We start from the raw sequence: 12,638 nt of genomic DNA on the forward strand, positions 1-12,638 counted from the left end.
GAATAGAGTCTAAATATCATTAAGAGGTATTTTGTTTGGATAATATATTCATCACCACTCTATCCACAATCCATCACCACTAACAATCTCGTTCATCACTAACATCACAATTGTCAACCACCATTACCATCGTCTATAATCAACCACCTATGCCATCACAATATTCATTGTCGCTTACAACTACTATCAGCTACTACCACACTTACCTCCTCCATAATTATAATTATATCCATTGTCACCACCACCGTCTTAGTAGCTTCCACCACCATAATTTTTGTAGATGCCGCCACCATCACAACAGCTATCACCACTATAGTTAATCACTACTACCAACAAACATCACCATCAACACTAACACCACTGCAAAATACCAGCATAAATTCTTCGGTCACTACCATTACCATCACCATCACCACCATCACCACCAATACTAATAGACACTAAAATCATTGTGGTCAATCTCTACTACCAACAAACGCCATAATCATAACCCGCACGGCCACCAACTATCACGAACACATCACTAAACATAACTTATCTTTTAGCCATAACTGCCAACCCTGTCGACTAATAACAACAACCAACTTCATCATTACAACCACCAACATCACTACCAATCACCCCCATTAAGATAGTCACCATATCACCAATCACCTCCATTGTCATAATTATCACCACCATCATTATTATGAACAAAAAATAACTATTACCATCATCACTACCATTACTAACTATCTCCACCATCACTACCAAGTAAAAGTGTTTTATTTTTTTAATCAAATAATGATTTTATTTAATTAATTCTTTTAAATATTTAATTAATTTTTATCTAAATTGTATATTTATTATGTACGTATAAATTTATTGTGTAAATTAATATGTTGATTAACAAACACTCTTAATAATTCAGTGTTAAGATCTAGAGAGAACATCTTAATCACTCATATGCGCATTCAGATTCAACTGTCTAAATATAAATATAAATAATTGAGGCCTTAATCGACCATAGTATGTTATTAATAATTTTGTACATGTATTTCAAATGTCTTTCAACATTTAAAACGTTTATCATTTCTCTCGCTTTTTTTCTCTAGTTTTTCCAAATGACTTTCACCAAATGTTTATTTTCTTATCTCTTTTTTCCTATTTTTTAATGATATTTTCTTAGCTTTTCATATTTCTGGTTATTATATTGATGCATTGTGCATAGAGGTAGTTCATAAATCAACCACCCCTATATGATTCTACTCCAATATGCCGCAAAATCTCTTGTCAATCCTACTAAATTTTGGTAAGTATTCTCTATGACCTTACAACATAAGTCCTGGAATTTCTACAGGATTTTAACATATCAAATCTTCAGCCTATCTCTAGTGAAATCAAGAATTCAATTTTAGGGTTCAAGATTTGATTCTTTAGCAAGTCAATGAAGAGTTCTTACTTCGAAATTAAGGTAAGCATATTCTCTTAATTTCAAACTGTTTCTAACATGTAATTATGTATTCTAAGCAATAATCTATCATCAAAACCCAATGTTTTCAACGAAATACATCTCATGGTTTGAAAACAAACTTTTTTTATTCACCTTCAATGTTAGTGTTCTTCGTCAAGAAGTGTTGAGATTTAAAGGATTGTAAGGCCCTCAGAGTGAGGAATGTAGTTCTTCCTCATGCCCCATATGAACATTTCTAGTTAGTACGATAAAACTAGGGTTCTTCAAACTTCTAGATTCAAGTTCAGCAATTCTATCAAGGTTTTTCCTTTCAATAGTGGGATTTCATTAAGCAATATACTTTAACTCACTATGTCCCAAAGCAAATTCCATATTTTTAGAATCTAGAAGTTTTAGATTTACTTTATACTCCATTTTACAATCCATTTGCATAAGATGCTTTAAGATAAAGTGTATTACCTCAGTATCAATTTTCAGTATGCATGAGTTATTCATGTATTTAGTATTATTTGTAGTATTATATTATCAGTATTATTAAGTTTATCAGAATAAATTCCACTAGGAATATTACTTAGAATCGAGAAAACATAAAAATGAAGGCTCGCCCATAAGTTTAGGACTACGATTATCACTAGAAATCTCTAAGTCCTAAAACTACATGCTGCCGTAGGTTTTAAGGAGACACTGATCCGATCACGACTAACTCCTTTGCCCTCTTGATATTAGCTTGGAGGATGTACACTATTAGTGTCTCTTATCATATCAAGGTTTAGGGTGACCTCACATCTAGGGTACAATTTGGATTTGTCTTTGCTTAACTAAAGTATCTCCAGAGTTCAGTTTCAGATTATTACATTGACCTTACATTTAGTTATTTATGTTTCACTATTTTAGCAGTTTTATGTTTTACTATTTGATCATTGCATCAGTTCATATATTCCATATCCATATTAAGTTCAACATCTCAAATTTTCCATGTTCTTCTTTGTAGATTATCATACATATCGCACAAACTCAGTACATACAAAGTACTAATTGTATACCTCTTATGCCTACATTTTTCCTGTGATATAGATTCAGGTGCTTACCATTAGGATCATAGAAAGCTAGATCACAACTATCACCTAGCAAGCTAGCAGGTGATGGGTTTTCTTATTTTGAGGGCTCCAGTTAGTATTTAGTCTATCCACACGATGAATGTCTTCAGTATTCGATCAACCTAACATGATTTAAAACTGATTTTGGAAATGGATATACGTCTCCTCACCCTGGTCTCTTCATCTCTCTCCCAAACCTTCATAGTGTGAATTACCAATTTGATACCCCAAATTGTTAAAATTATTGATATTACCCTTTTTCTTGTACAATAGAACCATTGTACTAAACCTCCTTTGCTTGGGAATTTTTTTATCATAAAAATAAAATCAAAAGGCCCCATAAACAACTTCATACCTACCTAATCTATGCTTTTTCCAGAAATCCAACACAATCTCATTGGGTCTGGTCATTTTTCCCCTACTTATCCTATTAATAAAATGCTTAAATTCTTCTATACTGATACACCTACACTACCCAAAGTAGTGAAGTCTTTCAGAGTGCGTCAATTAAACAAACACAATTTCTTTGTCCCCTTCTTCGTTTAAGAATTTGTGGAAGTATGGTGACCATCTTTGCTTAATGAAGGTCTTTTTCACCAACCTCTTCTCTTCGTCATCCTTGATAAAATTAACTTGATCTAATTCATAATCATTTCTCTGTCACATTCATGATCCTATATAGTTTCTTGTCCTCACCTTTGTCCCCTTAGATCCAGATACAAGTGTTTGAAAGTTGTTGTCTTAGCAGTAGTAACTACTAACTTAGCTTTTGTCTATGTAGTCTTTTTGACATCCTGAAGCATCCGCTTCTCTTCCTCTTCCACGCACTCCCCCAAGTTTTTGTATGAAACCTTCTTTATTTTCACTGCCTTGGTCTTCTTTATAACATTAAAAATCTCCTTGATGACCATCAAATTCTGCATGAAAAACCTTACACCTTAGCAGTTGCTTCCCTAATACAACGATGTATTATCCCACATGTTGTTCACATGGTTGGGTAGTAAGATTTTCACTCTAAATAACCTTGCAACCCTTACAAAGGCCTCCATCTCCCTTCCTAACGAGTGAGTAATCTATCTGAGTCTTAGCTATAGTGCTTCAAAAGGTACTATGTAATTCTATTTCTTCCGAAAGCATGAGTGAGATTTAGCAACCCAAATGCTTTATAAAAATCCAAAAAGCAAGGATCCACCTTCAATCCTTTACCCAAAACCAAAGCCTGCATGAACATTATTTAAGACACTAGAAATTTCCCTGATATTACTATTAAAATATCTACCAATGAAAATCTGTTCAATGTTGGGTATACCTATCACTACTTCATCCTAATCTTCCCAAAATTGCTTTTTGGATTTCTCAGTTAGGCCCACTTGAGGTTCATAAGTACAACTGACATTCAAATTAAGCTGAACAGTCACTAGATTAATCATCATCATACTATCACTGATCCTCCTAACCTCCACCACTCCCTTCCTAAGGTCCCCATCTATTAAAATTCCTACTTTAGTTCTATATCTTGAACCACATGAGTAACACAACTTAAACTTGTCCACATCCCGCACTCTAGAGCCTATCCATCTGGACTCTTGGAAACAAGCTATAGTTATCTTCCATCTTTTGAGAATATTCAAAAACTCTTTTGATTTCCCCCGATCGACCATATGTTCCATGATCCTACTCTCAACTTGTGAGAACCCATAACCCCCTTACCCTTACTTCCCCTCGCCCCCTGGCCTCAACTAAAGACACGACCCTAGTCCACCATCATTCCCCAAAGCCACTTGGGAGATGTAAACTAAAAAATATCTAATTGAAACATGAATCTACTGAACTATTGAATCAAACATACAATCTAGGACCAATTAATGATACCATAAATCGAAGAAAAGAAAATAATAATCTAATAGATGAAAAAAATAACAAGCTCTAAGAACCACAACAGTTATACAATATATGGCGCTATGAATCAAGAAACAGAGAGTCGCATAGAGTAAATAAAATAACAGATAGAGATATACAATAGTATACTCACACAACAGATCAACAATAAGACATGAAATGTATAATGAAAAACTAGATTTGAAAAATAAACAACAATGGGGAGATCTTAAAACCTGGAACTTGAGGAGGTGATTGTATGCACTTCAACGAAGAATAAAGAATAATTTTGACAAAATCACTTGCTTCTTGGTCTCCCGAATCTTGTTGTTTGTCTCTGGGTGGAAAGTTGATGGTGTCCTATGGGTAGAACAAAGGGTAAATTAAAAAACTTGGCACATTCACCAAAGAATTGGAGTGGCGCGCAAAACAGAGAAACCCTAGAAGATTAGAGCGTAGAATCTTTTCTTTAAATTCATCAAGGGAGTGGTGATAGAAATGCAAGAATGGGAACGTGTTGTATATACAGAGAGGGAAAAAACTTATTAGATATTTTCTTAATCTAATGAAGGTTTACGTGTTGATTCTTTAGGTACAATACTTTATTTAAATTAAATGAAAATCTTACTAATTCTGGAGTGTTCCTATGGATAATAAATGGAAGAAATACACCCCTTAAATAAGATGGAGTTCTCACTTATTTCCTCTATATTTGTAATATATACAATATGATAATATATTCTTCTATTTGATACTTTTCTCTTTTATTTTTCCTATTAAGCATTTAAAATTTTATCATTGATCAGATGCTTTCATCATTACATACGAGAGGCATGGTTAATACAAATTCACACCAAGAAGTACTTCATTTTCCATATATAAAGTTGTAACAAAAATCTCAAATTAATAATGAAATGGGCTGATCATCTGAGAGAACATCAGTTTCCTTAGTTTATTTAGAAAACAATCAATTAAATGAAACAAAAACATTTGTTGCATTCAATTATATTAGATAAATAATATCCAAATTATTGTTTCATGTTTCACATTTTCTCTCATGACCCAATTTCTCGAATCATGATGGCACCTACAAGAATAGGAAACAACCATCTATGCAAGTATTTACAATCCATGGTTCTTTCTAGTTAAATTAGACAAGAGGCTTGAAATTCTTGCATGAGTTCCGCAATATCAAACCACTAGTTATGGATCATTATGTTGGATTAGAAGGACTGTGGATCATGTAAACCAAGCATAAACATATATATTAGTTGTATATCAAACTTTCGATTTAATGAATATGTTATTTTGAGTTTCTTTTCTCACTTTTCACCCCTTGATCTACTCCAACATGCCCGAAAAACGCTCTTCAATCCTACTTATAAATTTTGGTAAGTATTCTCTATGATCTTACAACATAAGTCCTGGAATTTCTACAAGATTCTAACATATCAAATCTTCAACCTATCTCTAGTGAAATCAAGAATTCAATTTTAGGATTCAAAATTTGATTCTTTAGCAAGTCCATCAAGAGTTCTTACTTCCAAATTAAGGTAAGCATATTATCCTAATTTCAACTGTTTCTAGCATGTAATTATGTAATCTAAGGAATAATCTATCATCAAAACCCAAGGATTTAAAGAAAACACATCTCATGGTTCGAAAACAAACTTTTTTTATTCTCATTCAATGTTAGTGTTCTTCGTCAAGAAATGTTGAGATTTAAAGGATTGTAAGGCCATAATAGTGAGAAATGTAATTCTTTCTCATGCCATACATCAACATTTTCAGTTAGTACAATAAAACTAGGGTTCTTCAAACTTCTATGTTCAAGTTCAGCAATTCTATCACGGTTTTCCCCTTCAATACTGGGATTTCATTAAGCAATTTACTTTAACTCACTAAGTCCCAAAAAAAATTCCGTATTTTTAGAATCTAGAAGTTCGTACATTTACTTTATACTCAGTTTTACAATCCCTTTGCATAAGATGATTTAAGATAAAGTGTATTACTTCAGTATCAATTTTTCAGTATTCATGAGTTATTCATGTATTTAGTATTGTTTGTAGTAGTATATTATCAGTATTATTAAGTTTATCAGAATAAAATCCACTGGGAATATTACTTAGAATCGAGAAAACATAAAAATGAAGGCTCACCCATCAGTTTAGGATTATGACTATCACTACAACTACATGCTACCATAGGTTTAAAGGAGTCACTCATTCGACCCACTTTCAATCATCAACATCTAGAAAATATGGGTAGACATGAGTTCATAGAAATTCAACATAAATTCATGCAATTCTATCAATTCATGCTTGATTTGATAAAACTCTTCTTTCATAATCCAAGACCCATATTACATGCTCATAACTTGGAAAACATGTGGATTACATGGGTTTATGGGGGATCATCATAGAAACATGAGATCAACTCAATTCATACATCATTGATCATAAATGAATCAATTAGATCAACAATTAGGAGAACCCATAGCTTAGAAGAAAACCCTAACTCAATTGCAAAATTCTAACTTTGAAAATAGGAGAACTTTGGGAACTCCATGAATGGATGAAATCTATGGATGAAAACTATCATACATCAATACCAATTGCTTAACTTCAATGGAGGAATTGGAGAATTGACTTGCAAACCCTATCTTGGACCCTCCTTTAAGTTTTCTAGATAGAGAAATATTTGGGAGGAACACTTGTTCCTTTTTTGTAAATTTGAGAGAATGATTTTCAATTGGAAAATTATCTATATATAATAGGAGAAGAAAAAACGTGTCAGCACCACAAAATTTGTAGATATATTAAATAATAAATAAAAATTTTAAAATAAATTTTTATTTGTTATTAAATTTAAAAAAAAATAAAAGTTAAAAATTAGATAAGATCAAAGAAAATAACATACCACAATAAATTGTTTTTAAAAACTATGAAAGTGATTGTAAATAACTTTTACAACTTTTTTTAAAGATTATGATGTTGTTGAATTGATTAGTTTTTTCGATTATGTAACTTAATTTTTTTTGGATATCAATGTGAAATAAAACTCGCTTTTGTATATATATTTTTTCATATCATGTGCTTTTATAAAAAGAAATTACTCATTTTCCAATAGAAATTGTCTTCTCACCCTTTTCTAGATATATTTTGAATGGACTCGAAATTGATGATCGCATCTCCTAGATACTCGGCTTGCTTTGCTATTCATTTTGTTATTATCTAATAAATTATATGATAAAATTATCAATATGGATCTTGATTTGTGGAAACACAATAATTATAAACGAAACTAAATATTTAAATCGAGTAATATCGTAATATTTTTAAAAGTAAATATTACAATATTGTATTTGATAAAAAAAGTGTTATCACAATTAATTATTTTAAACTTTGTGGGATCTTTAAAATTTATGTAATATTGTATTTTGAATTAAGGAAAGACAAGTAGTGATTCCCAAAATATAGGTTACATATTAAAATTGGATAACTAACTTTTTAAAGGAAAATTAATTATTTAAAACATAAAAAAATAAAAACAATGAAAAAAATTATAAAAAAAAAGAAGAAGCTATTTCAAACATTTTAAAAAATAATTAGCCATTTGGATTATTTACAACTATCTAAAAAACAAAAAAACAACTACTAAATCACGTATATACCTCAAAGATTGTTTCTTTTTAATTTATTTAAAATTAAATTTGTAAAAACTGACAATCTCAACAATATGTCAGATTTTCCTCTATATTCAGAACATGTATCAACATGCCATTTAATTTTATGATATCAAATATTTCATATGGAATGTTAAAATTAATAAATTATTAACATACTTTTTTTATTCAAACGACAAAAAAAAAACTAAAATAAAAACACGTAAAAGTATTTGATATTTGATCAAAATAAGTTAATCATAAACTTAATAGTATTCTTAGAAAAATTCAACATAATATATTATAAAATAAAAAGTGTAGCTGATATAGTTATAGATATAATATTTTAATACGATAAAATATATTTTGTACTAATAATATTATTTTTATGCTCAAATAAATAAGTTAATGATTTGTATTATTATTATTATAAATTAAATATATTATTAAGTGCATAATACATTTTATTAGTTATTTTTAATTATAAAATTATTTTATTTTAAATTATCCGCACAACACGCGGGCACATATACTAGTTTTAGAGTTAAACCACTTATATAGGGGTTTTGGTGAAGGGTAAAACGACATAGTATTAGGCTAGACTAATTAAGAAAAGACTCGACTGCCCCTAAGAAAAAATTGTAGCCCCTTGATGACGCTTCAGACTGACAAACCGTGGTTTGACCGATGGTCCATCCTGCACGTCTGTCAATTGGAGTCAGAAAGTGGAATTTCCATGACCCACAGACCTCAATCCATGGACCATAGACCCAACGAAGGTCCGTTGGTCTAGGTCATGGTTCGTGGTCCTCTGAGCCTTGTTTGGCGGCCAATCCACAGACTAGACCCACGGTCCGTGGCTCAGTCCACGAACCTTGGTTTGCCTCCGTCGGATGGCACCAAAAAATTCCAAAAAGTCTCTATTTGGCCCTTTCTCGAATCCGAGGTGTTACAAGACCATACAAGTAATGCCTCCAAATCTTTAGTTCAAACAAAACCACTGCTAGTTCAAGGTCATGGGTAGGATAATTCTTCTTATGAATCTTATGGTGCCTTGAAGCATATGAAATAAATTTCTTATTTTGCATAAGGACACCCTAACCAAATCCTTGAGGTATCATAATAAACAACAAAGCCATCTGTCTCTTTCGGTAATATCAACACCACAGTGGAAGTAAGTATACTTTTCAATTCTTGAAAACACTTTTCACACGTTTCAAACCATATGAACTTAACCTTCGTTTGAGTCAATGTCGTCAATGGAGAAGCAATCAAAGAGAACAATGCAACAAACCTTCTATTGTAATCGGATAAACCCAAGAAACTTTGAATATTCGAAGGGGTTAGAGGTATAGGCCAACCTTGGGAGAGCATACTTATTCTTAATGGTAACCTTGTTCAATTTCTAGTAGTCAATACACATACGAAGCGAACCCTCTTTCTTTCTGACAAACAAAACTGGAGCACCACATATAGAAATACTTGGTCGGATGAAACCCTTATCCAACAAATCTTGCAATTGCTCCTTTTATTCCTTAAATTCTTCCGGAGCCATATGATAAGGAGGAATAGAAATAGGTTGCACATCTCGGAGAAGGTCAATACCGAAGTCTATTTCCCTTTCGGGAGGAATACCAGGCAAATAATCAGGAAACACTTTTGAAAACTAATTTACAATGGGGACCGACTCAAGAGTGGGGGTCTTGGAATCTATATCCCTCACCCTAACTATATGGTAAATGCAACCCTTCGAAATCATCTTTCTAGCTTTAAGACAAGAGATAAACTGACCCTTAGGCATAGAATTTCCCCCTTTCAACTCTAGGATAGATTCATTTGGAAACTGAAACTTGACTACACGGGTTCTACAATTAATAGAAGCATTAATAAAGTGAGCCAGAGAAGGGAATCCTGATTTTTATTTTTTTCCAAGAATAGAACAATGGTAATAATTGGAAAAGGAAAATTTAAATCACCAATTATACTAACAATTATGAATAACTGAGTAAAATCAATTAGTGCAATTCAAAGATGGCAAACGAAAGTGTAATCAACAATAGAAAAATAAGCTATTTCAACAACGATTAAGTTAAGCAATCAAAATGAAGACAATCAGTAATTTCGCACTCAATCGTACCAATTTTAGTCAAGAAATCCACAGCCATGATAATGCTAGAAATACAAGAGCATATTTCCACACGACATACTCGAAGTAGATGATACTATCAAAGTACGAATCGACTAAGCAAGTAGGAGCAACCAGTGACTATATTAAACCAAGTATCAAAACATAGTTCATAAAATCTGAAAACCCCAACTAGTAGTTTAATTTCAAGACTAAATTGACTTCTACATAATCTAAGCATGCATTGAACTTCCATATCAGAAAATCAAAGTCACATTGCAAATAAGAATAAGAATGAAATTTCTAAAAGATGAGATACTAATCTGAAAGAAAATATACCCGGAAGGATATGTAAATACCGTCTTCGGCAAATCGAATCCTTAAACTTTGGTGTCGACCCAAGCCTTGTCTGGCTATGGTTTTGTTGTTTGCTGTTGGTCGTGCTTTTGTTGCTATCTCCCTCACCCTCACCGGAGAAGAAAGGAGTGGCGGTTGTGCTCGTTAGTGGCTCACGCTCACCGACAACTATTGGAGGATAAAAGGAGAATGGAAAAGAAGAGAGAGGGAGGCAGCGGAAGGAGAAGGGGACGACCGACGACTGGTGATTCTCGGCTGCTCGCTGGCTATTCTCATTTGCAGCTTCTTGCCGGAGCTCACTCGTGGCTGGATGTTCTCGTTCACGGCTACTTACTGTTGTTTGCTGTGCAGAGACCGAAAGGAGAGGAACAGAGGAAGAGAGACGGAGAAGAGACCAACGTCTCCTCTTGTTCTCACCAGAGGAGGAGCGGCGGGTCTAGGAGAAGAGGAGGAAGAATGAATAGATTTTAGGGTTTTAATCTTTTGGTAGTTAAAATTGGAAAGAGATGAGGGATTCGATCTTGACCATTGGATCAGTTTAGATTAGCAGCTAGGATTTAACTTAAAGGATGGACGGTTGGGATTAGTTTGAAATAGAATTCTTGTATCTAATTTGAAATTGGTTAGATTTGGAATGTCTAAAATTGAAATAAAATTGGCTAGAATTGAAATGAAAAAGGGATTACAATTGAAACGAAATTGAATAAGATAGGATACATTAAATAAATTGGAATATAACAGGCTAAGATTTAAATGACTTAGGGGAGGGTCAAGGAAATGCTATCCGATTAATAAAATACTACATATTAAAATATTTTCATATAAATTACACACATCTAAATTTTAAAAACATTTAATCAAAGTAATCATTTTGAGTTTAACTATCGATAAATATAATAATTTAATAAAAATGAAAAAAATAAAAATTTAATAAATGATTATTATGATTTTTTATATATTATGCATACTAAAATATATAAAATTTTTAGACAAAATCGATTAAAATTTTAAACTCGAAATATGTTTTAGAAATATTTATTTAATCGAATAGCACTTCCAAGGTTATAGGTCGGTCAAAACTGGGTGTCAACAACATGCATGTAACCAATCCATACCAAGGATAACATCAAAATCTAGCATATCAAGCTCTACAAGGTAAACATGAGTGACTCTATGGGATAAGGAGACGAGACACTTTTTGTAAGACCCTCTTAGCCACAACAGAAACACCAACAGGAGCAGAGACAGAAAAAAGATATAACAATACTTCCTGAACAATATCAAACCTCATAGCCACATATGGCGTCACAAAAGACAAGGTAGCACCAGGGTCAAGTAAAGCATAAACATTAAGTTGGAATACTTTCAACATACCGGTAACCACATCGGGAGAACCCTTGATGAGTCAGGGATTTTGACTCATATAGGGCTTAATATCTAAAGTTTTATTGTCCTCAATGCCTATTCTATGATCTAAAGTGATGTTTAAATGCTAATTTTGCAGTAATGAAGGCAAAAGAGCAACGCAAAGACATTACCAGGCAAAAATGAGTGAAAAAGTTGAAGAAAAGAAAGTCTGATGCTCGCCAAAGCCACTCGGCGAGTCGCCAAGTGCCTCTTCAACTCGCCAAAAGTTCCAGTAGGATAGCCCATGGACAAAGCCAACTCGGTGAGAGAAAGGATAATTTGGCGAAGCATCGACTGGATCCACGATGGAATGTTTGATTGTCTAAAGTCACAGAAGGGAAGTATGGAAAAGAAAAGACAAGAAAGTGATGGAAAGGAGCACTCGGCGAGTCACCGACTTAGTTAGCGAAACTTGACTTACTCTGCCAAGTGGCTCCGAAATTGAAAATCTGGAAGAGTATAAATGTGATTTTAAAAAGAGAGTTCCAGAGTTCTGAAGTTTTGGAGAGTTCCCATAATGTCTATTCTTGGGTTTCTGATCCCTTACACTGTTTTTTGAGTTTTTGAGTAGAGATTTAGGGTTCATTTAATTTTGAATTCACTTCAAGCATTTTGAAGACTTGTGGATTGTTACCCAAGCTGATGGAAAACATAGTT

The sequence above is a fragment of the Solanum tuberosum genome, unplaced genomic scaffold, assembly GCF_000226075.1.
Source record: "Solanum tuberosum cultivar DM 1-3 516 R44 unplaced genomic scaffold, SolTub_3.0 scf00203, whole genome shotgun sequence".
Lineage (NCBI taxonomy): Eukaryota > Viridiplantae > Streptophyta > Magnoliopsida > Solanales > Solanaceae > Solanum > Solanum tuberosum.